The sequence below is a fragment of the Phyllostomus hastatus genome, unplaced genomic scaffold (genome assembly GCF_019186645.2).
Source record: "Phyllostomus hastatus isolate PE091 unplaced genomic scaffold, TTU_PhHast_1.1 phas_contig_524, whole genome shotgun sequence".
NCBI lineage: Eukaryota > Metazoa > Chordata > Mammalia > Chiroptera > Phyllostomidae > Phyllostomus > Phyllostomus hastatus.
The window spans coordinates 14,059,618-14,086,838 of record NW_025333900.1 but is presented as its reverse complement, the minus strand read 5'-3'; the positions used below and the strand labels follow the sequence as shown (position 1 = coordinate 14,086,838).

The following is a 27,221-nucleotide window of genomic DNA, read 5'->3' as shown; positions in this document are numbered from 1 at the left end:
TTCTTTTTGGAGTGATGGAAATGTTCTGGGATTGGACCGTAGTCATGGTTATACAACCTTGTGAACATACCAAATGCCACCAAACTGTACACTTTAAAGGAGTGAATTCTATGGTATGTGAATTCTATCTCAATTTTAAAAGGGCTTAGTCAACCTGAAAAAGCTACATAATGTATGGTTCCAACTATATGACATTCTGGAAAAAGCAAAACTATGGAGACAGCAAAAAAGGATCAGTGGGTGCCAGGAGCTGGGGAGAGGGGAGGAGCAAACAGGCAGAGCACAGAAGATTTTTACGGCAGTGAAAGTACTCTCTATGATACCGTAACGATGCATACTTGTCACTATACATTTGTCCAAACACACAGAATGTACAACGCCAACAGTAAACTGTAACATAAACTATGGACTGTGGGTGATTATGATGGGTCAATGAAGGTTCATCAATTGTAACACAGGTACCATACCAGCAGAGAATGCTGATAAATGGGAAGGGCAGGGAAATCTCTGTACTTTCCACTCAATTTTGCTGTGAACATAAAACTTCTCTAAACAAGTAAAATCCTAATGAAATAAATATAAAGTTTAGTAAAAGCCTTAGATATTAGTGTAATATTTGAGTATCTCCCATGAGAAAAAATTATGATTCCTTTATTACTTTCTATGTTATCACAACTTACAAGGATACTCTTAACTTCCAAAGGCCTGCTTTTAAAGATTCCAATTTTCAATCCAAAATCTAAAATAGTCTAAAGGAGGTTTCAGTGTTTTCCCCATTTCAGAAGTGAAAAAATGATGACACAGAGAAGTTATATAGCTTTATATATGGTCAGAAAGCTAGTAAGACTCAAACGTAAAAAGTCTGGTTTGAGATTCTTTCTCATTAATTATTATCATGAGTGGGCAAGACCAAAACCTGGCAATGAATGTGGTCACTAATGACCTTAGTGAGTCCATTTCCCCATGAAAAAAAGAAGCCAGATTATAGTAGACTGAGGAGCATCTGAGAGACAAAGAATTAGGAACTGCACAGTATTCCCATTTACCACTATGACCTTTATTTTTGAGATATCTTGATTCACACTGATTCCCGAAAGCTGAAGTTTCCAGAAAGTTGGTCAGGGTTTTACTGTACATCAAACCAAGTTTCTTTCCAAAAATGCCTTCAAACAGATATTAATTTCATTTGATTTTATTAACAAAAGAAGAAAAACACCCTCTGTTGGTTGGCTCATTGTCCCATAAACCAAAAAGTCACCAGTTCAATTCCCAGTCAGGGCACATGCCTGGGTTGCAGGCCAGGTTCCCAGTTGGGAGTGTGCGTGAGGCAACCAATTGACGTTTCTCTCTCACGCCAATGTTTCTCTCTCTCTCTCTCTCTCTCTCTCTCTCTCTCTCTCTCTCTCTCTCTCTCTCTCTCTCTCTCTCTCTCTCTCTCTCTCTCTTTCTCTCTCTCCCTCTCTCTCTGCACCCCACTCCCTCTCCCTAAAATCAGTAAGCATGTCCTTGGGTAAAGATAGATAGATAGATAGATAGATAGATAGAGATAGACAGATAAAAAGAAAAAAACCTGGCACACTTCAGATAAGTAAGCTGTTATGGTTATATATTTTTTATCATTGTTGGATTAGCTTGTTTTATATCAAGGCTGATTCAACAATTTAGCATTATATTTTTTCTTAGACTTTTCACATCACTTAATATTAACTCACTTAATGCTCAAAATTCTGTAGGACAGGTAATGTCTTCATTTTAGAGATAAGAAATCCAAGGTTACAATCCTTTCAAAGACTTACCTCTTAATTCAAAATAGATCAAAGACCTAAACATAAGAACCAAAACTATAAAACTCTTAGAAAAAAAACATGGGAAAGGCTTTACGACAATGATTTGGCAATCATTCTTCAAATATGACACCAAAAGCACAGACAAAAGAGAATTTCATCAGAATTAAAACTTTTGTTCATCAAAGGACACTAACAGCAGAGTGAAGAGGCAACCCACAGAATGGAAGAAAGTATTTGCCAATCATGTATCTGTCGAGGGAGTATATCCAAAATACATAAAGAACTAAAATCAACAATAAACACAACTCAAACAACCAATTAAAAAAATGGGCAAAGGACTTGAACAGACATTTCTCCAAAGATATATAAATGGCCAATAAATAATATAAGCATACAAAAAATATGCTCAACATCATTAATTAGGGAAATGCAAATCAAAGTCACTTCACGCACATTAGGATTGCTATTATTAAAAAAAAACAGAAAACAAGTGTTGGCATTGCTTGCAGGAATGTAAAATGGTTCAGCTGCTATGGAAAACAATATGATGCTTCCTCAAAAAAAAAATTAAACATAATTACCAAAGGATCCAGTGATTCCACTTCTGAGTATATACCCAAAATCACTAAAAGCAGGGCTTCGAAGAGATATTTGCACACTGAAGTGCATAGCAGAATTATGGAACTTCTGACATATGCTACAACATGAATGAACCCTGAAGACATTAGATTGAGAGAAATAAACGAACACAGAATGACAAATACTGTGTGATTCCTTTTATATGAAGTGCCCAGAGCAGTCAAATTCATGGAGACATAAAGTAGAATGCTGGTTGCCAGGGAGTGGGAAATGGAGAGTTTAATGGGTACTTTGCAGACGGATGATGATAATAGTTGTACAATAATGTGAATGTACTTAATGCCACTGAACTGTACACTTGAAAATTGTAAATCTGTCCTGGCTGGTGTGGCTCAGTGGATTGAGTGCCAGCTTGTAAACCAGAGGGTCACTAGTTCAATTCCCAGACAGGGCACCCTGGGTTAGAAGCCAGGTCCCTGGCTGGGGCCTGGTGAGAGGCAAGCATGCATTGATGTTTCTCTCCCTCTTTTTCTCCCTTCCTTCCCCTCTAAAAATACAGAAAATCTTTCAAAATAAATAAATAATAAATAAAATTTTAAAAATGGTAAATCTTATATTTTACAATTAAATTTTTTTAAAAACTTACTTCTTCATTCCTATACAACTGACCCTTGAACAACATTTTTGAACTGCAAGCATCCATTTAAACAAGGATTTTTTCAATAAATACATATAGTCAATCCTCTATATCCCCAAGGTTTTGCCTCTGTGAATTCAACAAGGATCAAAAACAGTATTTTCAATCCTCTGATGCAAAGAGCAGACTGTATGCATTGTTCCATGCCATTTTATATAAGGGACTTGAGCATCCTTGAATCTTGGTATCCACTTAACTTGAACCTCAACAACCTATGGTATATGTGCCACATTACCCTTATGTTGTTATATCACTAACCATTTAAATATACTGCCTCTCAGTTCCTTAAAAAATAACAAGATTGTTTCACATATATTCATATTGTCACCCAAAAAGAATAGGTCAAAGATACTACTTTTTACTTTTCATGAATCTTCTTGATGATTTAAGAACAAAGCTATGTGAACAGTAGGCACTCAATTAATACTCCCTTAGTAACTTTTGATTTTGATTGTTAAACAGCACATTTCAATGAATATAACTCCTATTCAAATTTTCTTTTGCAGCTATATACACTAGTAATTTTTTTAAGATTTTATTTATCTTTAGAGGGGAAGGGAAGGAGAGAGGGAGAGAAATATCAATGTGTGGTTGCCTCTCATGTGTCCCCTGCTGGGAACTGGCCTGCAATCCAAGCATGTGCCCTGACTGGGAATCGAACTGTGATCCTTTGGTTCGCAGGCCTGCACTCAATCCACTGAGCTACACCAGCCAGGGCTACACTAGTAATTTTTGATGTTTTGTATTCATTCACCAAAAAATGTTTAACACATAAACTAGGCTAATAGCTATTAAAACAACCCCTCCTGGTAAGTTTTTGTTGGTTATAAAAAAGTATAGATGAGCAACATAAGTAGATATCATTACCAGATGCAAACAGGGCAGGGGAGAGGGAGCTATAGAATAATTTTTACAACATATCTGCAGCAGACTGTCTTTTCCAAAGACGGCCTGTATTAGTTTCATAGGACTTTTGGTGGTTTGCCAGCATTTAACATTTCTTAACTTGTAGCTGCAGCACTTGAAGCACTTCTCTCTGCCTCCTTTATCACATGGCATTTGCAAGTTAGGTGTCTGTGGCTTCTCCTCAGATTATATTTACAACAATCCTATTTCCAAATAAGGTCACATTAAGTGATCCTGGGGGTTAGGGCTTCAACATACCTTTTGAGGGAGACACAATTCAACCCATAAGGTGGCCACATTCCTATCTCACATCTTCCCATTGAGTGGTGGAATCTATGTCCCCTCCTTTTGAATCTGAGTAGAACTTTCTGACTGCCTTAATAGTGTTTGTCAAAAGTGATTACCATGGGTCATTCTTAGCACCCAACCTCCAAGCTGTTCAGAAGCCTAAACAAGCCCACACAGAAACCACATGGAAAGACCAAGTGTGGATATTCTAGCTAAATAGTCCAGCTGAGATCCCAGCATCAACCACCAGACATAAATGTGAACACACCATCAAATGATTCCAGCCCCTAGATAAAGAGCCAACACCAAGCCTGAGAGTCTTCCCAGCTACTCAGACTCACAGGTATTATGAAGCGGCGGCCAGCCCTCCTCATTATGTTCTGTCCACAGAATCTATGGACATGCTTAAATAATTGTTTTAAGCCACTAAGACTTATGGTGGTTTGTTACACAGCTATAGTAACTGGAACACTATCATATTATCTCACAAAACAAAATTAAATAGTTTTCCAGTGGCCATTCCAATCTCCATTCCCACCAACTGTGCAAAAGGGCTCCCCTTTCTCCACATCCTCACCAGGACTTGTTGTTTATTGATTTATTGATGATAGCCATTCTGAGGGGTGTGAAGTGACACCTCGTAGTTTTAATTTGCATTTCTCTGATGATTAGTAACATTGAGCATCTTTTCATATGTCTTTGGGTCATCTATATGTCTTCTTTGGAGATGTGTCTATTCAGAGTTTTACAGTTTTTTTCATGTAGACCTTGTACATATTTCGTTAGATTTATATCTAAGTATTTCATTTTTTGAAGGGTTACTATAAATGGTATTGTGTTTTTATTTCGAATTCCACTTGTCCATTGCTGATATGTAGGAAATCAACTGACTTTGGGTATCATAACCTTTTTTTCCTATGACCCTACTATAATTGCTTGTAAGTTCCAGAAGAGCTTTTTAATTTAATCTTTCATATTTTCTACATAGCCAATCATGTCATGTGAACAAAAAGTTTTATTTTTCCCTTTTCCAATCTGTATACCTTTTATTCTTTTACTTATCTTACTGCATTAACTAGGACTTTCAGTATGATATTAAAACACAGTGGTGATAGGAAATACCCTTGCCTTATTTCTGATCTTAGTGGAAAAGCTTCAAGTTTCTCACTGTTGAGTATGATGTTAACTGTACATATTTGTATAAGAGGATGGACTCCCCCAAAATGGAATTATCTTCTGGAGGGGGTGCCCCTTGTAGTACAGGCTTCCCTTGCTAGGTGAGTATTCTAGGAACCCATCTGTATCAGTGTACTAGCTGGTGGTGTTGTGAGATCCTGCATTTGGCTTCAGCACATTTTTTTTTGAAGACTCTTTCAAAGTATTTGCCCATTTCGATGATGGGTGATTTACGAGTGCACCTGCCCAAATTGCACCAAGTATTCAGCAGTTTTTGACCAAAAATGGCTGACCCCTGTGTCCCACCCTCCCCATTCACTTGATCTCACCCCAAACCACTTTTTTTTTTGTTTCTCCAGAGATGAAAAAAGTCCTCAAAAAGAAATGTTTTGCCAACGTGGAGGAGGTGAAACAAAAAAAAAAAAGGCAGAAGCACTAAAAGGCATTGAAATCAACAAGTTCAAATGCTGTTTTGGGCAGTGGAAAAAGGTCTTGATAGGTGTATTGCATCAAATGGAGAGTACTTTGAAGGTGACTGAAGTTTAACCATGTAATAACACACAATTTTTAATAAATAAATTTTGGGGTTTTTTTGGTCCCCCCTTGAATATTCTTTATAAAGTTGAAAGAGTTTCCCTCTCTTCTAGTTTGCTGAGTTTTTATCATGAATGGATGTTGGATTTTTATCAAATCCTTTTCTGCATCTATTGATCATGTGATTTTTCTTCTTTAGCCTGTTAATGTAATGGATTACTTTGATTGATTTTTCAAAAACTTAAACCAGCCTTTCATAACTGACATAAATCCCACTTGGCCATGAAATGTCACTCCTTTTATACTTTGTTGGATTCAATTTGCTAATATTTTGAGAACTTTGTATCTATATGTTCATGGGAGATTTAGGTCTGTGCATTTTTTTCCTTATAATGTCTTTGTCTGGTTTTGGCATTAGGGTAATGTTGGCTTCACAGAATGAATTAGAAGTATTTCCTCTGCTTCTATCTTCTGAAAGAGGTTGTACAGAACTGGTATAATTTCTTCCTAAGTGTTTGGTAGAATTTACTAGTGAATTCATCTGGGTCTAGTGTTTTCTGTTCTGAAGGCTATTAATTTTTAATTCAATTTCTTTAGTAGATACAAACCTATTGGGGTTGTCTATTTATTGTGTGAGTTTTGGCAGATTGTTTCTTTCAGGGAATTGGTTTTATGGTCCAAAATGTGGCTATCTTGGTGAATATTCCATGTGAGCTTGAGAAGAATGTGTATTCTACTGTTGCTGAATTAAGTAATCTATGATTGCCCATTATATCCAGTTGATTGATGGTGTTGTGAATTCAGCCATGTCCTGTCTGCTGAATCTGTCTATTTTTGATAGAGGGTATTTATCTCCACTTATACTAGTGGATTAATCTATTTCTCCTTGCAGTTCTATCAGTTTTATTTTTTCCTCACCTGAGGACATTGTTTTCATTGCTTTTAGAGAATGAGGAAGAGAGAGGACAAAACATCAGTGCGAGAGAGAAGCACTGATTGGTTGCCTTCAATACACACCCAGGCTGGGGATCAAACCCGCAACCTAGGTAGGTGCCCTAACTGGGAATTGAACCCAGAACTGTTCAGTTACAGGACTATACTCCAACCGAGACACACTGGCCAGGGCAGTTCTATCAGTTTTTGCCTCATTTAGTTTGATGTTCTGATTTAGGTGTATACACATTAAGGACTATTGTCTTCTTGGAAAATTGACCCTTTATTATTATGTAATTCCCCTATTTACCCCTAATAACTTTCTTTGGTCTGAAATCTTCTCTGATATCAATATAGCTACTCCTGCTTTCTTTTAATTACTGATAGCAATGGTATGCTTTTTATGTCTTTCTCCATCAATTTACTTTTAGTCTCTATGTATTCTTATAAAATAAACTTCTTGTAGACAACATAGTTAGACCTTGTTTTCTGACCCATCCTAACAATCTGTCTTTTAATTTGTGCATTTAGACCACTGATGTTCAAAGTGCTCACTGATATATGTGGATGAGTATCTCTACCACACTCATTACTATTTTCTATTTGTTGCCCATGTTCTTTGTTCCTATATTTCTCTTCCATCCTTATTTTACCTCTTTTGGTTTTAAATTGAGCATTTTATATTATTCCATTTTTTCACCTTTCTTAGTATATCAATTGTACACTACCCTCCCTTATCCACCATGTCACTTTTCATGGTTTCAATTACTCACGGCCATGTGCAGTCTGAAAATATGAAATGGGATATCCCCAAAATTAACAATTCCTAATAAATTGTGTGCCATTCTGAGTAGTATGATGAAATTTTGCACCATCCCACTTCATCCCACTTGTGATGTGAATCACCCCTTTGTATATGCTATCTGCCCATTACTCACTTCGTAGTTGTCTGGGTTATCAGATTGAGTGTTGCAGTATTAACACTACTTATGGTTGAAGTAACCCTGACAGTAACCTAACAGTATGTTAGAATGCCTAGATCATTCACCACATTTCACAGCATCAAATAGGTACTGCATCATCTTACATCATGACAAGAAAGCTGAATACAGTACAATAAGATATTCTGAGAAAGAGACTGCATTCACATACTTTTATTACAATATATTATTTTAATTGTTCTATTTCATTATTAGTTGCTGTTGTTAATCTCTCACTATGCCTAATTTATAAGTTAAACTTTATCACAGTACATATATCATAGAATATATAGGGTTCAGTACTATCCAGAGTTTCAGGCATCCACTGGGGGTCTTGGAACATATCCCCCTTGGATAATGGGGGACCGCTGTATTTCTCTTTTTTACTTTTCTTAGTGGTTGCCCTAGAGTTTGCAACATACAATTGCAGCTACTCAAATTCTACTTACAAATAGCACTATAGCACTTCATGGGCAGTGTGAGTGCCATATAATAACATAATCGTAAATCCTCCCCCTCAACCATCCCTTGTACAATTACTGTCATTCATTTCACTTACACGTCAGTATACACATACACATAAGCATACATAATCAAATACACTGTTGATACTATTTTAAGTAAACTATTATCTGTTAAATCAATTTAAAATAAGAAAAATAAGTTATTTTACATTCATTTGTTCCTTTTTCAGGGATCTTCCTTACATTATATAGATGCAAGTTTCTGGCCTATATTATTTTCCTTCTCATAAAAGAACTTTTTAAATATCTCTTGCGAGGCAACAAATTCTCCCAATTTTTGTGTGAGAAAGTCTATTTCTCCTTCACTTTTGAAGAATAATATTGCAAGGCACAGAATTCTAAGCTGTTTCTTTTTTCTCTCAGCACTTTAAATATTTTAATCCACTCTCTTCTTGCTCATTGCTTTGAGAAACTGCATGTAATTCTTATTGTTGCTTCTTTTTAGCTAAAGTGTGTTTTTCCTCTGGTTTTCAGGATTTTTTAATTTTATTTTTGATGCTCTGTAATTTGAAAATAATATGCCTAAGTGTCGTTTCTGGCACTTATCCTGATTGGTGTTCTCTAAGCTTACTGGATCTGTGATTTGGTGTCTGACATTAATTTGGGCAATTCTCAGTCATTTATTATTTCAAATATTTCTTCTGTCCATTTCTTTCCTCTTCTCTTTATAGAATCCCCATTATGTATAAATTAAACCTTCTGTGCTTGTTCTACAGTTTAGGATATCCTTTATTGTTATTTTTTTTTCTTTTTTCCATCCTTTTTCTCTCTGCTCTTCAGTTTTGGAAGTTTCTACTGACATGTCCTCAAACTCACAGATTCTTCCTCAGTCACGTCTAGTCTACTAATAAGCCCACCAAAACCATTCTTCATTTCTGTTAACAATGGTTTTGATCTCTTCCTTTTTTGGTTGGTTTTAGAGATTCTATCTCTATGCTAACATTGCTCATCTGCTTTTGCATGCTTTCTGCTTTATCCACAAGAGCCCTTGGCCTCTTAATCACAGTTGTTTTAAATTCTTTCTTTGTCTGATAATTCCAACATCCCGACTATATTTGAGTCTGGTTCTGATGCTTGCTCTATCTCTTCTCTGCACAAAATCATCTGTAAATGGAATCAACAATGTCAAGGGTCCCCAAAATGGAGTCAGGAGGCCATTAGAGAAGTCAGGCTCACACACATCTACACCTGGATTGGGTTTGGGCTTTTGGACTCCCATGGTTGCTGTAGCATATGCTGAAACTTGCCTCCAACTGTTTCCATGCCAACGCTTACCTCAGCATCTCACCACCCAGACCTTACCAATCCTTTGGAACTAGTCATTGCACCATGTTAGAGAGCCAATAGGAAAAGTTTCTTTTGTTATAACTTTTGGTTTTTGCCTTTATTAAGTTCTGTCTTTACTGGAGCATGTTTCAGGTTTTTCCCTGAATTGGGGTCTCCTAGATTCTAATCCTTTAAGATCCCAAATAAATTTCTGTTTACTTTGTAGCCTCAGTCCAACATTACTTTGTAGCCTCAGCTTTATTCAACATTACATGGTGCCAGAAATGGAATCCAAACTGACTTGCCTCTTCTCCAGTGCCACCACAGGTCAAGTAAGCTACCTGCAAGAATCCGTAGTGCTATTGTCTCCTTGGTGGTCCTAGGCCATCTTGGTAAGTACTCTTGGACCCAAACCTCTTGCCTTCATTAAGGTTAAAGGTTTATCTGGTTGTTTTCTGCCACCAGCTTTTGTCTACATGATTCAACATGCCCCTTTGGTGAGTAGTTGCTCTTTCATTCCTCTGTCAGACTAGTCTTTTTGTAAAATGGGAGTTCATGTTTTAAGATAATGGTTGCTGAGCAGCCACCTTCTAGAGCTCCTGCTGAATTTTTGTTAAAAAAAATTATGTGCCCTTGTCTTGCAAATTTCTTTCTCACTGGATTATGATTACCCAGGATGAATTACAGCTAAACTGGCCAACTTGAGGCTCCTTAGAGATTCCCAAACTTGTTTACCTGAGCAGTCAATTAGAAAACTATGGCTCTAAAATAAAACTGAATGGAATGCTTAGTTGAATTGGTACCTTGAGGTTTCCAAACATCTTCAGGACTCTAAATTAACTGAGGAGAACAAATAATTAAAAGAATTAAGAATGGCTTCTGAGGCGTCTTCTCCCCCTCTGCCATCCTCTGTCTCCTTCTTGTGCTCAGGCCCTGTGTCCAGCACCATATTTCTTTCTCCCTGCACCTCCAGGAAAACCCACCCCTTTACGTTCAGACACTCTGGTGATTCAAATGCTAAACCCTAATTTCTGCTGTAAATCAACTGACTCAAATAAACAACTACAAGGAAAAATTCAAATAGCAATTAGGCTAGGCTTAAGATATAAAACAAATATACTCCAAAAACTCCAGGACAATACTTGTTTTCTGTTTCTCTCTTCCTGTTTGCTGAAGCTTCTTGATAGTTTTCCATCCAGTTCAAAAAGGGAAAAAAACATGATTCCCATTGTTTTGGAACAGCTGTTGGAAAACAGAGCTCCTCACAGTTAAAACATTTTGGGGACTCCAAAAGCGAGACAGGCTTCACCTGGCTAATAGGCAAGGATCTTGTGCCTTTCTGGAAATGGATAAAATTCTGGGTAATCTGTAATTGTAATGGCCTTTCTGGAGAATCTTTATTTTTGATAAGTCCACCTTATCGGCACTATTAAAGGAGAGAATCTCAGACCTCTCAGACCTCTCAGAGTGAACATAATACATTTTAATTGAATCTTCTAAAAGACAAGACGATTTTTAAAACAGCTTTTAAAGGATCCTTAGAACACACAAAATTTTAAAAATCTTCAATAAAAAACTTTGACCAGCTGGCCCTTAACCTTATAACCTTAACTCAGTCTGCCAGAAACATAATTTGGATCTTTTTCTTTTTTAGTTTTGTATTACTGTACCTGAGACATAGCTAATTTTTATTTTAATTATTAAGCGCAGTTTTCTGCCTTTTACCCCCATCCCAGCCCACACTCCCAGCCCTCCCCACCTCCCTCCCATTTCCACCCCCCCCCCTTGTTATTGTCCATGTGTCCTATACTTGTTCCTGCAAACCCTTCCCCTTTCCCCCTGAAATTCCCTCCACTTTCCCCTCTGGTCACTGTCAGCCTGTCCTCTATTTCGGTGTCTTTAGTTATATTTTGCATGTTTGTTTGTTTTGTCGATTAGATCCCTGTTAAAGGTGCAATCATATTGGTATCTTCCTGGTTTATTTTGCTTAGCATAATGCTTTCCAGTTCCACCCATGCGGTCACAAAGGGTAGGAGCTCCTTCTTTCTTTCTTTTTTTCTTTCTTTCTGCTGCATAGAATTCCATTGTAAAAATGTACCACAGTTTTTTGATCCATTCATTTACTGATGGGCACCTAGGTTCCTTCCAGCACTTGGCTATTGTAAATTGTGCTACTATGAACATTGGGGTGCATAGGTTCTTTTGGATTGGTGTTTCAGGGTTCTTAGGATACAATCCTAGCAGTGGAATTGCTGGGTCAAAAAGCAGATCCATTTCTAGTTTTCTGAGAAAATTCCACACTGTTTTCCACAGTGGTTGCACTAGTCTGCAATCCCACCAACAGTGCACTAGGGTTCCCTTTTCTCCACAACCTCTCCAACACTTGTTGTTTGTTGCTTTGTTTATGATGGCCATTCTGACCAGTGTGAAGTATCTCATTGTGGTTTTAGTGTGCATAGCCAGCAATACTGAGCATCTTTTCATGTGTCTCTCTGGATCCTCTCTATGTCCTCCTTGAAAAAGTATCTGTTCAAGTCCTTTGCCCATTTTTTAATTGGGTTGCTTGTCTTCTTAGAGTGGAGTCGTGTGAGTTCTTTATATATTTTGGAGATTAAACCCTTGTCTGAGGTATCATTAGCAAATGTTTTCCCATACGGTTGGTTGGATATCTTCTTATTTTAATACTGTTTTCTTTAGCTGTGCAGAAGCTTTTTTAAATTTTTAACAATGAATCTTTTTAACAACCTCCTGAACCATAAGATCTCTGTCTTTGGCTATGCATGTTTATATGTGTAAGTATGTGTATGTGTGTGTGTGTGTGTGTGTGTATCATGAGATATGATATTTTTCTACCTCTAAACAGTACTGCCAAAATTAATCCGTAAATGCAAAATTAATTGGTAAAGGAGTTCTGTTTAAATGGCTTAAAATCAAACAAATGTCTATATGAATTGATGAAATATAACAAAAAGTAACTCAAATGCTTTTCAGGGTCTCATGATCTGGGGTTAATCCTTAGTCAATAAAAGTAAGCTTAAGATTGTTGGTTTAATCAAAACAGGCATGGCTGTAGAGTTATCAATGCTGAAAAATAATGCAAACATATAATTTTAATTCTATGTGACTGTTTTAGTGTAATAAGCTCATTTTATGTTATAAAATTTGTCAGCAAGAAAAATAAGATGATGGTTAACTGCTTTAAAATGTCATGAATCTTCAGGAAATTGTTTAAAAATATCATTGTTAAGAACAAGTAGTTTAACCAGAGATAAAGTTTCTACTTAAACTTTTCAGTAGTTCCCCAAAATCCTTTGGCTACTCAAATCCTTAAAGTTCACTAAGTTAAATGATAAATTAAATCAAACATTACAGAAGAACTGAGTTTAGAAAAGGGAATGTGGTTGTCCACTACTCTGCAAGCTTTGGGGTCAACAGACAAGGTGGGAAAGCAGGATAAGTTGTAGACTTTAGTATGCCATTCTGCAAAGCTACAAGGGCACAAGATGCTGCAGATTAAGATCTAGCCACTTTGTGCCCTGGCTGGTGTGGCTCAATGGATTAAGCACAGGCCTATGAACCAAAGCGTTCCTCAATTTGATTTCCGCTCTAGGTCACATGCCTGCAATGCAGGGCAGGTCCCCAGTAGGGGGCGCTCCAGAGGCAAACACACATGGATGTTTCTGTACCTCTCTCTAAAAATAAATAAATAAAATATTTTAAAAAATGATCTAGCCACTTTGTGACAAAGCCTGATTAGAGCAATAAGAGGTAGAATCTCTTGGAAACTAATGAGAATAAAGAGGAGGATATTTTGGTGATTGAAAATAACTGTATATAGAAAGCAAGGTGTGTATGTTCTATAAAAGAAATGAGGAATGAAAATGCATTTTGTTGAAGAAAAAGAAAGTAATTTGGTCCTAAAGTGGGGCTGATTTTATTCAGAATAGAAAAGAGGAAAAGAGCACAAAATCTAAATGCATAAAAAGGAAGTTGTAGAAGGGTTATGGAAAAGGAATCTTAAAAAGAAAATTTTATATATGGTCAAACTAAGATTGAAATGAATTTATTGAAGTTAACTTTCTTTTAATATAAAAAATACACTGATACGGAGTTAGAATTTGGTGATACCTCTCTGTTAAAAGGACAACGTGTGCCTATACCACTGTTATACTCTTAAGAGAATGTAAAGGGAAAGCAAAGATTTTGTTTTATTAAAATTACTTCCTATGTTCCACATCATCGGGTCTTTGATGCTTAGGTAAGCCAAATTAAAACAGGGTGTTGAGCTAGAGGTCCCCAAAATAGAGGTATCCCCCACAGAACCTTGGCTTGGTGGATAGGGGAAAGGGAGGATGACTATTGAGAGGTATTCTGCATACCTATGGCAACTTGGATAGCTTAATAGTTACATTTAAAAGCTGTGAGGGCCAGGGAGATAGGCATGACTTTGACTCCTGATGTAGGGAAGGGGCTTATAGCACCTGCACAAAGCAGGGAGGTGGTTCCCATTATAGCACCTGAGCAAGAGGCAGGAAGGAGGTTTGCCCTGTGTCACCAGGCCATGCCTGCCAGGACAGATAATGGCAGCTGAAAGAATGTGAACTGTACAAAGAATGGGCAGGTATAACCCACTGTGAAAGGAGTTGGAAATGGGGTCACGCTGGAAGCTCCAGGCCAGGATTTAAACTAGGCACCAACTGCCATGTGGTTTGAAAGGGTGCAAAAGGGCCCCATCAGCCCACCATGAGGTCACGTGGTTTCAGATTAAGCACTGGAGATCACGGCAATTGTGGGACCTGTTCAGTCAAGCACTGATTAATGGGAGATGCCTAAATGCTGAACTATATAACCAGGAATGCTGAGCCATGGACTTCTGTTTTTCTGAAAGACAGTATCTCTGACTGGCATATTCTGAAACTGGCCTGGTTTGGCACAGAGAGGCAGGACTGTGTGTTTGTGGGTGTTTTAAAGGGAGTGGGGCTTAATGGCAGAATTCTACCATTATTCTAAAACTGTGTAACTTTTAAATAAGTAACTCCTTTCCTTTTCACCAATCTCTGGCATTGGGAGTCATGCTTCTTGGCCATGGGCAATTGGATCCCTCAATTGTTTCAGAACAGCATAGGCTGGAGTTCTGTAACAAAATCTCCTTGATATTAAAAAAGCTAAATTTTGCCCCTGACTGGTGTGGCTCAGTGAATTGAGTGCCAGCCTGCAAAACAAAGGGTCGCCAGTTAGATTTCCAATCCAGGGCACATGCCTGGGTTGAGGGCCAGGTCCCTAATAAGGGGCATTGGGGAGGTAGCCACACACTGATGTTTCTCTCCTTCTCTTTCTCCCTCCCTTCCCATCTCTAAAAATACATAAGTAAAATCTTTAAAAAAAAAAAGCTAAATTTTGTTTAAACTTCTGTTTAAACTTCTTATTATCTAACCATTATCTAACCATTAAACTTCTGTATTTTCCTGCAATGGTTAAATGAATAACTAAGTACTGTTTCATAGTGACCTGTGATCTTATTTGGCCAAGTGCTTTAAGACTTTTGATGTTTGAAAAACTTCTCAAAACTCAAAAATTAATCTTTTAATCTGAAAATGACTTTGGTATTTTTCAGAAGGATCCTCGAAACACTTCAAAAGGAATCTCTTACATAAGGAGAAAATTAAACTAATTATGCCTGTTTGATATGCTAAAATTTTGAGATTTGGCAAACGGGTAAAATCCATTTTACCCATTCTCAAGGATATAAGTATGTACTAGTGATGATTTCCATGCATTCTTATTGCGTAGAAGCATTCCAGTGTCAAAGTAGTCCTAGAAAGGATTTTCTAACTTGCAGAATCCCCTCTAAACTCCAAAGGAACCAGTAAACCTACTTTACAGGACAAATTTTTAAATAGATATGTAAGATTTGGCCAACATTACAAAATTTTCATTACTTTTGTCATCTCCAGTCTTCTGACCTTGTGAAACAAATGGGATGATTAAAACTCAATTGGCAAAACCTTTATCTGTCTTGATCTGAAGCCCTTCCCTTTGTATTTCTTAACCTAAGATCTACTCTCTGGCAAACACTGTCTCCTTTTAAAATCACTACCAAACAAACTTGCCTTATTTTAAGTTGGTCCTTTCAACCAACAGCCCCTGAAAATAATTCAAAGCTCGTAGAGCAATCTTTTCACAGCATGCTGCCAGGAGATGTAAAATCATTATTTCCAAGTTGGAGATTTTGTCTACTGGAAATATTACCTTTACAAGGATGCCCACCGACATGGCTGGAAAGGGCCATATCAGATATTATTGACTACAGCTGTGCTGCTACACTCTATAAAATAGTGACTCATGAATTCATGTTCCTCATTTAAAAAAATGCACCTTCACCTATACTTGAGTCACCCAACTGAACATCCCAGCCTCTTGAAGATCTCAAATTAAAAATATTCAGATCAACCCCAAACCAACAACAACCTGGATAAGAAGCAGACATCAACCACAGCAAGCAGCTTTCCCAAGATTCAGCACCAGCCCAATAAAACCAACCCCTGCTATTCATAATCTGTATGTTTATTTCATAATTACTATCATATACTCTTGGGAACATTAATGCTTTTAATACTCTGACAAGCCAGTCATTTCACCTGTGCTTTAGACTGCCTCCTCTAATCACTCCACATTATTAGCCGTGTTCATGAAATGTTTCAACAGACATGTATCATACTAGCTATTTAGCTTTGTTCCTAATTTTATTTGTATCTTCAACTGGCTTTAGTCATGTGATTTCTTCTTCCTTCATTTTTATTTTTAATTTCTTTGGCATCTGGAAATAGATAGAGTATATCTATGTTCAATTTTATCATTCCTTAGCAAGCTGTTAAAACCTATCTGACTGTTAGATGTATTATTACACCTACTACTACTTTTCCAACTGCAATGATCCCACAGTATTCCCTATGCTAAACTTTTCATCTGTACCTAAATGTACTATTGAAAGCAGAAGACCTTCCATGCATGTGACCTACTAAGTTCAACTTTATTTTTTCCTTATACCCCCAATCTATGATGTTGTCAGGTTACACGGAGACAAATGCTATATACCTCTAAAGCCTATAACCAAAAAATCAAAACTTAAACAATAGACAAACATATACTATTCATCTTTTTAATAAAATCCACTTTTCAGACCCTAAATCCTGGGTTTTCCTACAAATTATTTGCAGTAACAAGCCAGAACCTCCACATCAAGCCGACTCACAGAAATCATGTACTCTTGTCTTTTCAGTATTCCTACTCCTCACACTGCCAAAACAACTTTTCCCAGGAACCTTGGATCCTACTGTGCACTGATGACTCGCTCAATGATATCACAAGGCTGCCCAGTAACAACTCTTTTAATATCTGGGATCTATCAAGACTTTTGTGCACTCTATGGATATGGTTTTGTTTGTGGCTATAATAACGCCCCCTGGGCCTATGAATGCTTGGATTCTTGGAGGACGCATGGACAATGCATCCTAGGACAAATAACCACTCCATTTACCATCCTAAAGCTAATGCCAGGTTGAACACCCTTGCACAGACAAAAAAAAGGGGGGGGGGGCACTTTCTATTATAGGAGATTAGCCAGATGAAGATCCCTCTGAACATGAAAATAATATCTGTGGACATTCACAAGTTGTGACCTCCCAGTGATTATTCTGGCAATCAGTTAATTGCTTTCTTAGGATTTGGAGTGCTTGGTTTGGAATATCAAGAGCTGACTATGAAGTTATGCTGTGCAACTTGACTAGAACAATGAACAGAAATGCCTGACCCATCACACTGGCTGTTAGAACTCAACAAAAATCTTTGGATTCCTTAGGCCACATAGTACTTGATAACTGTGCTGCTCTTGTCTATCTACTTGCAGCACAAGGTGGCATCTGTGCTATAGTCAACATCGCCTGCTGTCCCTGGATAAATACCTCTTCCCAGGTATAATTACAAACCACCAAGCATCTTAAATTCATGAAGTACCTTGTAGGGCACTCAAAAGTCACCACTGGCATCTTTAACTGTTTAGAAATTAAATTTTCCAACATTTTTCAGCTGGCTCCCAACCAGAATCAGGGCCATTTTAAGGTCTAATTTATAAACTGTTGTTATAATTATCATTGTTCTGATTGGTTCAATGTTCCCCAGTGTCAAATTGTTGATGTGCTATATAACCAAATATCCTAACTGCACTTCAAACCTCAGATAATGGTTGCTCTAAGACTACACATGATTAATCAAGCCTTCCCCCTTGAAGAGTAATTCACTTTTGAGATTCTGGCTGAAGACAACTATGTGTGAAGACCATGCCTAAGGTCCACTTGCTTGGGGCCTCCTTGATGTTTAAACGTGATCACTGCCCCTAGGACTATGAGTTCTAAGCCAGTAACACTTCAACCCCGCTAGGTGGGACACGGCCAAATAGTCCTGACAGCTCTATACCAAAATGGATGATCAATGCTTTCCAAGTTAAGATCTCGATCAAAATGGAGAAATGTGAACAGAATCAACTCAAAATGGAATCCACAATGTCAAGGGTCCCCAAATTGGAGCCAGAAGTCATTAAGGAAATTTGGTTTATGAACATCCACACCTAGATGAGGTCAGAACTTTTGGACTTCCATGCTTGCCGTAGACGCACATCCTGAAACATGAGCCTCTGTACCCACCTCAATGCTCACCTCAGCATCTCACCACTCAGACCAGACAAATCCTTTTTGAACTAGTCACTGCACCATGTGGTGACACAACCAACAGGAAATGAATTTTTTTGTTACAACTTATGCTTTTTGCCTGTATAATCTCTGGCTTTCTTTGTATTTTCTGTTGAGCACATCTTATGTCTTACCTCGAATCTGGATCTTCCAGATTCAAACCCCATAAGACCCCAAATAAACTTTTGTTTTACTTTGCAGTTTCAGTTTTTCCTTGCTCAACGCTGCAAACTGTGTTTTTTGACCTTTCATATGTCTTACAATTTTTCTTGATAGTTGGATATGATGTACTGGGTAAAAGAAACTGGTATAAACAGGCCTTTAAAATCGAGGTGGGAAGATCCAGGGGTAAGAGAAGCATTTTATAGTCCTACAATTTGATTCTGGTCTTTTCGTGAGGCTATATCTCTAGACTGTGAATGCCAAATGCACTCAGTTCCCCTGCCTCCCTTTACCCCCCACACCTCACACCTCACTCCCACTGTGGGCAGGATGGCTAGAGTGGGCTGGAACTGGTTGTTTTCCTTCCCCCAGGTCAGTTAGGCTCTGATAAAATCCCAGCAGGCAAAGCCCTGGTTAACCCTGTGGAGGTTGTGGTCAAAAATATTACATCATAGGTCGTGTGTATCCAAAAGATATATTCATTACTACTATGTGCTGAAATGCGGGAAAACAAATTTAAAACACTGCAAATTTGCATTTACTATATTTATAAGATAAAACATGATTTTTATTTGTTTTTAGTTATAATCTAGAAATTATGAAATAAAGAAACAAAGATACATAAATAATAAACATAAATAAAAACATAAAGAATAAAATTTTTTCTTTTCAAATGATGGAAACATGGATATTACTAAAAATTACAACCAAAAATGTCTAACATTAATTAATCAGAATCTTCAATAGTTGGCTTTGCAAAACGTTTGCAACAGTCACTGCAAACAATATCGCTGTGCTCAAGGCATAAACAGTTTTCACAACACTTGCAAAGATATTTTGAGGACACAAGTAGCATTCACTGAAGTTCTTCAACATCTCTTGGATTATGAAATTGATATATTTTTCCACAATGGTAAATGAAAAAAGAGCACAACACTGACTTCGAAGTTTGTGAGGGGAAAAAAAAACTACACCAACACTGACTTCCAAGTTCACGGTATCTCTCAGACACAATTTACTATCAAATATCACACACACTTATGAAACACATGTTATGACCAAACTGGCAGCTTAAACGTAAAACTTAACATTAATTACATACAAACGCACAGCTAATCCTGACCTTGAACCTGTGCACCTGATATATCTAACAATACTTAAGAAAAGAGTTTGTATCTCTCAGATCAGGTGTGACCTCTGCAGGATTAAATAGTTTCTCCTAAATGCAGACCTTATTAAAAACAGAATATTCTGGAATATTTCAAAATAGTTCCTTTTCCCTTCCGCCAGAAATAAGTATGAGAGAATTTTTCTCCAGTATTCACTATGAGAACATGATGGAGTTCCTGGAGGTAAAAAGTGTGGAGGCCCCTTAATGAGTGAGTTCCCCTGGAGTTTTATCTCTCAGACTTGTCCACACTGAGCTTCCAGCAGTTCTTCAGTTATAGTTCAGGTTTCCCTTACTTACTACTAGTACCCACAAAGGTTTTAGCTTGCAGGTTTCTCTCTAGTGAGTTATGATTCTCCACCTCTCTTCAAGTTGGGGGCCAGTGGATGGATTGTCCTAGGACCTCACTTCTCTGATAAAGCTAAGAATTGTTTATTTTTCCAGTTTGTTCAGCTTTTTACTTGTTATTAGGACAGGGTGGCAACTTCCATGTCAGACCAGAAATTAGAAGTTGTAACTTTGTTTTAAAAAGATGACTAGAAAGACAATACAGCAAACCATATGCAGAATGCTAATTTTCACTAAAAAGTGAAAAGAGCAAGAACTCAAACATATATACGTTATCATTAGAACAAAGATATAAGCAAAGAACAGAAGAAAATACATCAAAATTAAAATGAAAGTTATGTTATAGCAATGAATTTGGGAATGGAGAGAGTCTTTTGTGTCAAATTATCTTCAGTTTGGTTATATAAAATGTGCATATGTAAGGAATGAGGTAAACACATCCAAAAAAAAGTGAAAGATGATCAAGAATGGGAAAAGGATAAGAAAAAGAATACTACATAGTAGGTTCAAGAAGAAAAATATATTGATTTGATTTTATTTTTAAAAGAATTCTTATTTATGGATTTTTTCATTATAAGTGATCCATATTTATGGCAAAAAAAAAAAATAAGAAAAAAAGCTAATTCTCCATAAGCTCACCAACCTATCAATGCTAGTCTTTTTTCAAAAATGATGGAGCCTAAATGAGGGAACATGGATAAAGCAGGAACAAGAGAGACCTCAGCCTTACTTAGAAGTAAAACAGGCCCTGGCCTGTGTGGTTCTGCTGGTTGGAGCATCGTCCCATAGACCAAAAGGCCGTGGGTTTAATTTCCAGTCAGGGCATATACCCAGGTTGCAGGTTTGATCCCTGGTCAGAGCACAGGCTAAAAGGCAACAAACCAATGTTTCTCTTTCACATCGATGTCTCTGTCTCTCTCCCTACTTCCTCCCTCCCTTCCTCTCTCTCTAAAAGCAATGAAAAAATATCCTCCAGTGAGGATTAAAAAATCTATTTTTAATTAAAAAAAAGAAGTAAACTGAATTAGCCACAAGCCCTTAAAAGTTCCAAACAGACTTTGTTTCCTAATTGTGGTAAAACATACATCTATCAAATATAAATTTTGCCACTGTAACAATTTTTAAGTGCACAATCATTGGAATTAACTGTACATTCACAATGTTGTACAACCTGTCTATTTCCAAAATTTTTTTATCATCCAAAGCAGAAACTCTATACCCATTCTTCCTTCTCCCCAGCCTCAGGTAATCCTAATCTACTTTCTGACTCTATAAACTTATCTATTCTAGATATATATAAGTAGAATCATACATACAATATCTGTCCTTTTGTATCTGACATTTCATTCAGCATGTTTTCGAGGTTCATCCATGATGTAGCATGCTATCAGAACTTCAATCCTTTTTATGCCTGAAAAATATTTCATTGAATATATTTCTTTCATTTTTCAAGGTGTTAGAAACTCAGAGCTCACAAAAAACTTGAAATATTTAATATTGGAAGATTATATATGTATATATCTTCACTCACCTGTAGTTTATCCATATATCTGTTGGACATTTGGGTTGCTTCCAAACTTTTGGCTAATGTAAATAATGCTGTTGTGAACCCTGGCATACAAGTGCCATGCAGACTTTTAATAATTTGCTCTGGCTACAAAGCCAGTCAAAGGACCATAAAGGAAAACACCAACAGAAGAGGCCAACAGTGATTGCCACAATAGAACTAAATAGAATATTAAGACATTAACTATATAGTTTTAATATTATTTATATTCTAATTTTTCTAAATCTTCTTGAACAAATATGTATTATTTTCATAAGTGAGGGGTAACCATTTTTATAGAGTCCTTTGTCATGACAGGATATATATATGTTCTAACCTGAAAAGCAAACAATAAGCAAATAAAAGGGAGGAAGCAGCACAATGCTGATGCAAGGTACTAAGAGATCATTACTGAGGTGAGGATTGCAGGTTAGGAGTGCTCCTAAGAAGGGAGCAGAGTTTTAGCCTAAAAACACCCTGTTTTCCTGTTCTGACCAAAGAGAAGGTACTACTTTGCCCTCCATAATGCTTAACCTGTAACCCAGTATATACTAGAAACTCAACAACAAAAGTTGCCTGAAAGAATAAATAGATGGATAATTCTACAGATTTTTATTTTTAATTCTAAGCTCTTCCACATATATCATATTGGATAAATTATTTTTACAGTCTGAAATAAACTATTACAAACACCTCAAATTTCACAGTAAGTTTATAGAAACCCATAAATTTAAGGGGAAACTGGCAGACAGGTATTTATCTGACAGGAGATGGTATTTTGTGGATCATTATTTAAACTACAACCCTGACTGCTTACACAAGAGTACAAACCCCTAGTACTCCCCAACTTACAGTACCACATATTTTTAGTGAGTTTCTAAGTGTTGGTAATGCCAGTGAATCCAGAAAGGTCTTTTCTTATTTATTTCCAAAATAAATAGGAATGTATCAAACTTAGAAGTACATTCTAAAATGTTTGCTCAAATTTCAAAGTGGTCTACTTCAATGTAAATATTAAAAACTCATTAACTTGAATCTCTACACACCGTATTTCTCTTCATTCTTCAAGATGTTGGACATTCTGAGGCCATAATAAATGTAACACACAACTGAATAAACATGTGGAAAGCAAAACAATATATATGTTGCTTCCACATGTTCATTCATATATATGTACATGCATGTGTGTGTGTACATACACACACCCACTCAACTTGGTTGAGTTCAACCTTGTTCCAGTAGGATTTAAGGGTGGTGCAAATTAATATCTATCTTCAATACTTTAAGCAAGTTATAAGGAATTATTGTTCCAACTCTATAAACACAGATATAAACAACATTATTACACAAATAACAGTATCCTGCATGCTTTGAGTGTTATCAATGAATATGGAGTATAGGTTTTAACACAGTCCGTAAATATCCACAAAGAAGAATTACATACTGTCTTTCACTGAAGTCGAAAGCTGTCAGAGATGGAAGAAGGGAAGCTAAAGAGCACTGGCTTCGACAGGAATAAAAAATTAGAACAGGAATTACAGTGAGAGGGAAAAAAAACAGGAAATAAGGGCAATACTGCTGACAAGACTCCTTCTTCTAGATGTCGATATGACAAATTTCTCTGAATTAATTTATTTTCTGTAGGCATACAGCTTATTCCCATCTCTCTCTGATCCTTCACACCTCTAAAGCTAAATTTCAAAACAGCAAAACTTGTATACAATGATATACTATTGCTACTGTTACAACCATTATCTACTGCATATTTTACTATTTGGGTACATTATCTTATTTAATCTTCACAATAACCCTGAGATTTTACTGAAGTTTATGGAGGTTAAACAATTTGCCCAAGATCCATTAGTTAATAAGTGATGGAGCCAGGATATTAAACATTCAGTCCTAAAACAAAACATCCTAACAAGTATAAATCACTGATAGCAAGGGGAGTTAAAATTAACTGTAGAACATAAAAGTAAAAACACAGCAAACATATCAGAATATGCCATCACCCTGAGGATTTTATTTGACAGACTGACAGGGCCTGCCCAAAACCAATCTAATTCTGTATTTAAGAAATTCGATTAACTAAATTATCAAGATGAAAATTATATTTCAAAATAAAACTGTCAACAGATCACATAAAAATTCCTACCCCTCTGAAAACAGGCTACTACAGACTTTACTTATTTTTTTTAATCCATGTGTTATACTATTATAAAAAAAGTCTCAAAGAAAAGATAGCCCAGAAATAAACCCATGTCTCTATAGTCAATTAATATTTGAAAATGGAGAGAAAACATACAATGGCATAAAGATAATCTATTCAATAAATGGTGTTGGGAAAAATTGGACAGGTAAGTGCCAAAAAATAAAATTAGACCACCTTCTACACCATACACAAGAATAACCTCAGAATGGATTAAAGACTTAAATGTTACACTCAGAACCATAAAAATCCTGGAGGAAAACATAGGCAGTAAAATCTCAGACATTTCTCATGGAAATATTTTTTCTGATATACCTCCTCGGGCAAGGGAAACAAAAGAAAAAATATACAAATGGGACTACATCAAACTAAAAAGCTTTTGCACAGCAAAGGAAACCATCAAAAAATGAAAACACAACCCACTGAAATGGGAGATATATCTGATAAGGAGTTAATATCTAAAATCTATAAAGAACTTACAAAACTCAACACACAAAAAACCCAAATAATCCAATTAAAAATGGGCACACAACCTAAATAGACAGTTCTCCAAATAGTATACAGACAGTCAATAAACATTTGAAAGTGGTGTTGGGGAAATGGAGACAACTGAAATACTATTCACTGTTAAATAACTTTACTTAACAGATACCACATGCACTGCTTTCTAGTTAACTAAATTTCCTTAATTCTATTGGACTGTCACAGCTCAGAAATACTGTAAGCTACATATAAAGTTAACACACACATATATATTTTGCCAACCCATTCAAAACATCTGAATATTGCTGATTTTCATATACTGTCTGACTGAAACATTTCATGTGAATAAGATGTCTGAGATATCCAAAACTATACTAGATTATAGCATGCAATTACCTTGAAGAATTAGCATTCATTTAGCCTTTGAACCTCTTTAAGAGCTATACAAGTTCAATTTTATTCAAAAATTTAATAAAATATTTTAACTGATCATTTTATCTAACACCTAGTATTAAAAGATTTTTCATATTATATTCAGTATATTCATTGCTATGTTATACTTATTTCTTAAGAAGAAATAATGACCCTTTAAAGTACCTTGATCAAATAACAAAAATTACCATGAACTATAGATCTGAATTGTTTTGATCATGGTAAAGAAACAAAATGACCTCTGCCTTGGCTGGTACAGCTCAGTGTATTGAGCACCACCCTGCAAAACAAAAGGTCACCAGTTCGATTCCAGACAGGGCACATGCCTAGGTTGTGGGTCAGGTCCCCATTTTGGGGGTGTTCTGAGCAATGTTCCCCTCCCTCTTTCCCTCCCTTCCCCTCTCTCTGATAATAAATAAAAGTTGTTTTTTAAGTAGTGTCTAATTTACTGCTAATACACTTCAGTAAACACAATCTATTTTTAAAAGTATATAAATGTACAACCTCTCCTATCTCCAAGCCAACCTAACCCACCCAAAGAATAAAATAACCAGCGTTTTTAAGCACATACCGTGCATCAAACAACAAATATATAAGGTAAACAATATCACTACTCATATGAGAAAACTCTTATAGGTAGTTCTGGTAATCCTCTTAGCCATTCTAGTCATTCAAAACTAAATGAAAGATTTCCAGTCATGACAGCAGTGTAGACAGACATGGCTCACCTCTTTGCACAGCCACATCAAAATCACAACTAAAATAAAGAACAACCATCACACAGAGCCATCAAAAATTGAGTTGAATGGAATTCTGAAAACTATGAAATTAAAGAAACTACATCCATCCAGACTGGCAAGAGGGGTGCAGATGCAGAATGGGCTGATCCCACACCATGTGTGGTACATAATAATTTAGAGGGATATCAGGAGAGAGGAGTACCACACCAGGTCCCCCAGCCCAGGATTCCTAAGTGCCTACAACATCTGGCTGCAAAATCCAACAGGGATTGAGTCTGTGGAAGAAACTGCTGGAGCCCCAAGCAGTTCCTCTTAAAAAACCCAAACATGAACTCATCTACTCAGACTGCCTCTCTCCAAGCCCCAGCACTGAGGTACCAGCTTGAAAGGCACCAGTGGCATACATGGAGAAACTGAAGTGTATGGCATCAAGGTGTGCAGAGGCTACTGTCCCTTTTCTAAACCCTCCACCCACAAAGCTAGCAAGCTAGTGCCATATCTGAGATACCATCAACCTGGACAATACTGTTTGACCCACCTTAGAGATCCCCAGAGACTCTGCCCCACCCAACTTATGGGCCCACCCCAGCAATTTTTCCATATGAATGGCTGGTCTTGGCTTGCGCTGAACAACTTACTAAATCCTCTCAAATAAGCAACAGCTGTCCTCAGTGAGCACTGGCAGCAGCCAGATTAGATTCACAGCTTGGCTTCACCTGGCAATCTCCAGCCCAGCACAAGTAGCAGCCATCTCAGAGTGCTTTATAGCGCAGGCAGGGTGACCCTGGGCAAAACACAGGTAGGGGGCTGACCTTGGCCTGCACCACCTGGGAAACCCCAAGGACAATGCACCCAGTGAACAGCTACAGACCATGTTGGAGCATCACCACCCTGCCCCTATACAGCTGATCCTCCACAGAGGGTGGAGGTTGGAGGGAAGTGGTCACAGCCAGTTCTAACATCTGACTGGCCTGGGTAAAGCCCTCCCATTGATCTGCCAACAGCAACCAAGGCTCAACTACAAGAGAAGGGTGTACTCAGTCCACACGCAGGGCACACCTTGAGTATTCATTCAGCCTGGGTGACAGGGGAGGCCATGCCACTGGACCCCACAGGACACCTACCAAGACAATATTAGGCCACACCACCAAGACAATGAGTCAAAGCAGTTCTACTTAATGCATACAAACAAACACAGGCAGGCTGCCAAAACGAGGAGACAGAGAAACATGGCCCAAATGAAAGAACAGATCCAAACTCTAGAAAAAGAGCTAAATGAAATGGAGATAAGCAATCTGTCAGAGGCAGAGTTCAAAACACTGGTTATAAGGATGCTCAAGGAACTTAGTGAAGACTTCAACAGCATAAAAAAGATTCAGTCAGAAACGAAGGATACACTAATGGAAATAAAGAAAGCTTTAGAGTAGAGTGGATGAAGCCAAGAATCAAATCAATGATTTGGAACAGAAGGAAGCAAAAAATAACCAATAAGAACAAGAAGAAAAAAGAATCCCAAAAAGCAGGGTAGTATAAGCAGCCTGTGGGACAACTTCAAGAGGTCCCACATTAGCATCATAGGGGTGGCAGAAGAAGAGAAAGAGCAAGAAATTCAAAATCTATTTGAAAAAACTATGAAAGAAAACTTCCCTAACTTGGTGAAGGAAATAGACATACAAGTCCAGGAAGCACAGAGAGGCCCAAAACAGCTAGATGCAAAGA

At 37.2% G+C, this 27,221-nt stretch overlaps 1 protein-coding gene across 10 annotated transcripts in view; it reads right to left on the bottom strand.

Annotated features, from left to right (window-relative positions):
* EVI5 (ecotropic viral integration site 5) overlaps positions 1–27,221 on the bottom strand; it is a 211,714-nt gene that overhangs the window by 170,893 nt on the left and 13,600 nt on the right. For 2 of the 10 annotated variants that reach the window (XM_045847078.1, XM_045847079.1), the window contains exon 2: positions 21,409–21,503. The exons of the other annotated variants lie outside the window; for them this stretch is intronic. The gene's annotated coding sequence lies outside the window, so the exon portion shown is untranslated. The remainder of the gene's footprint in view (positions 1–21,408; positions 21,504–27,221) is intronic. 10 annotated transcript variants of the gene reach the window in all.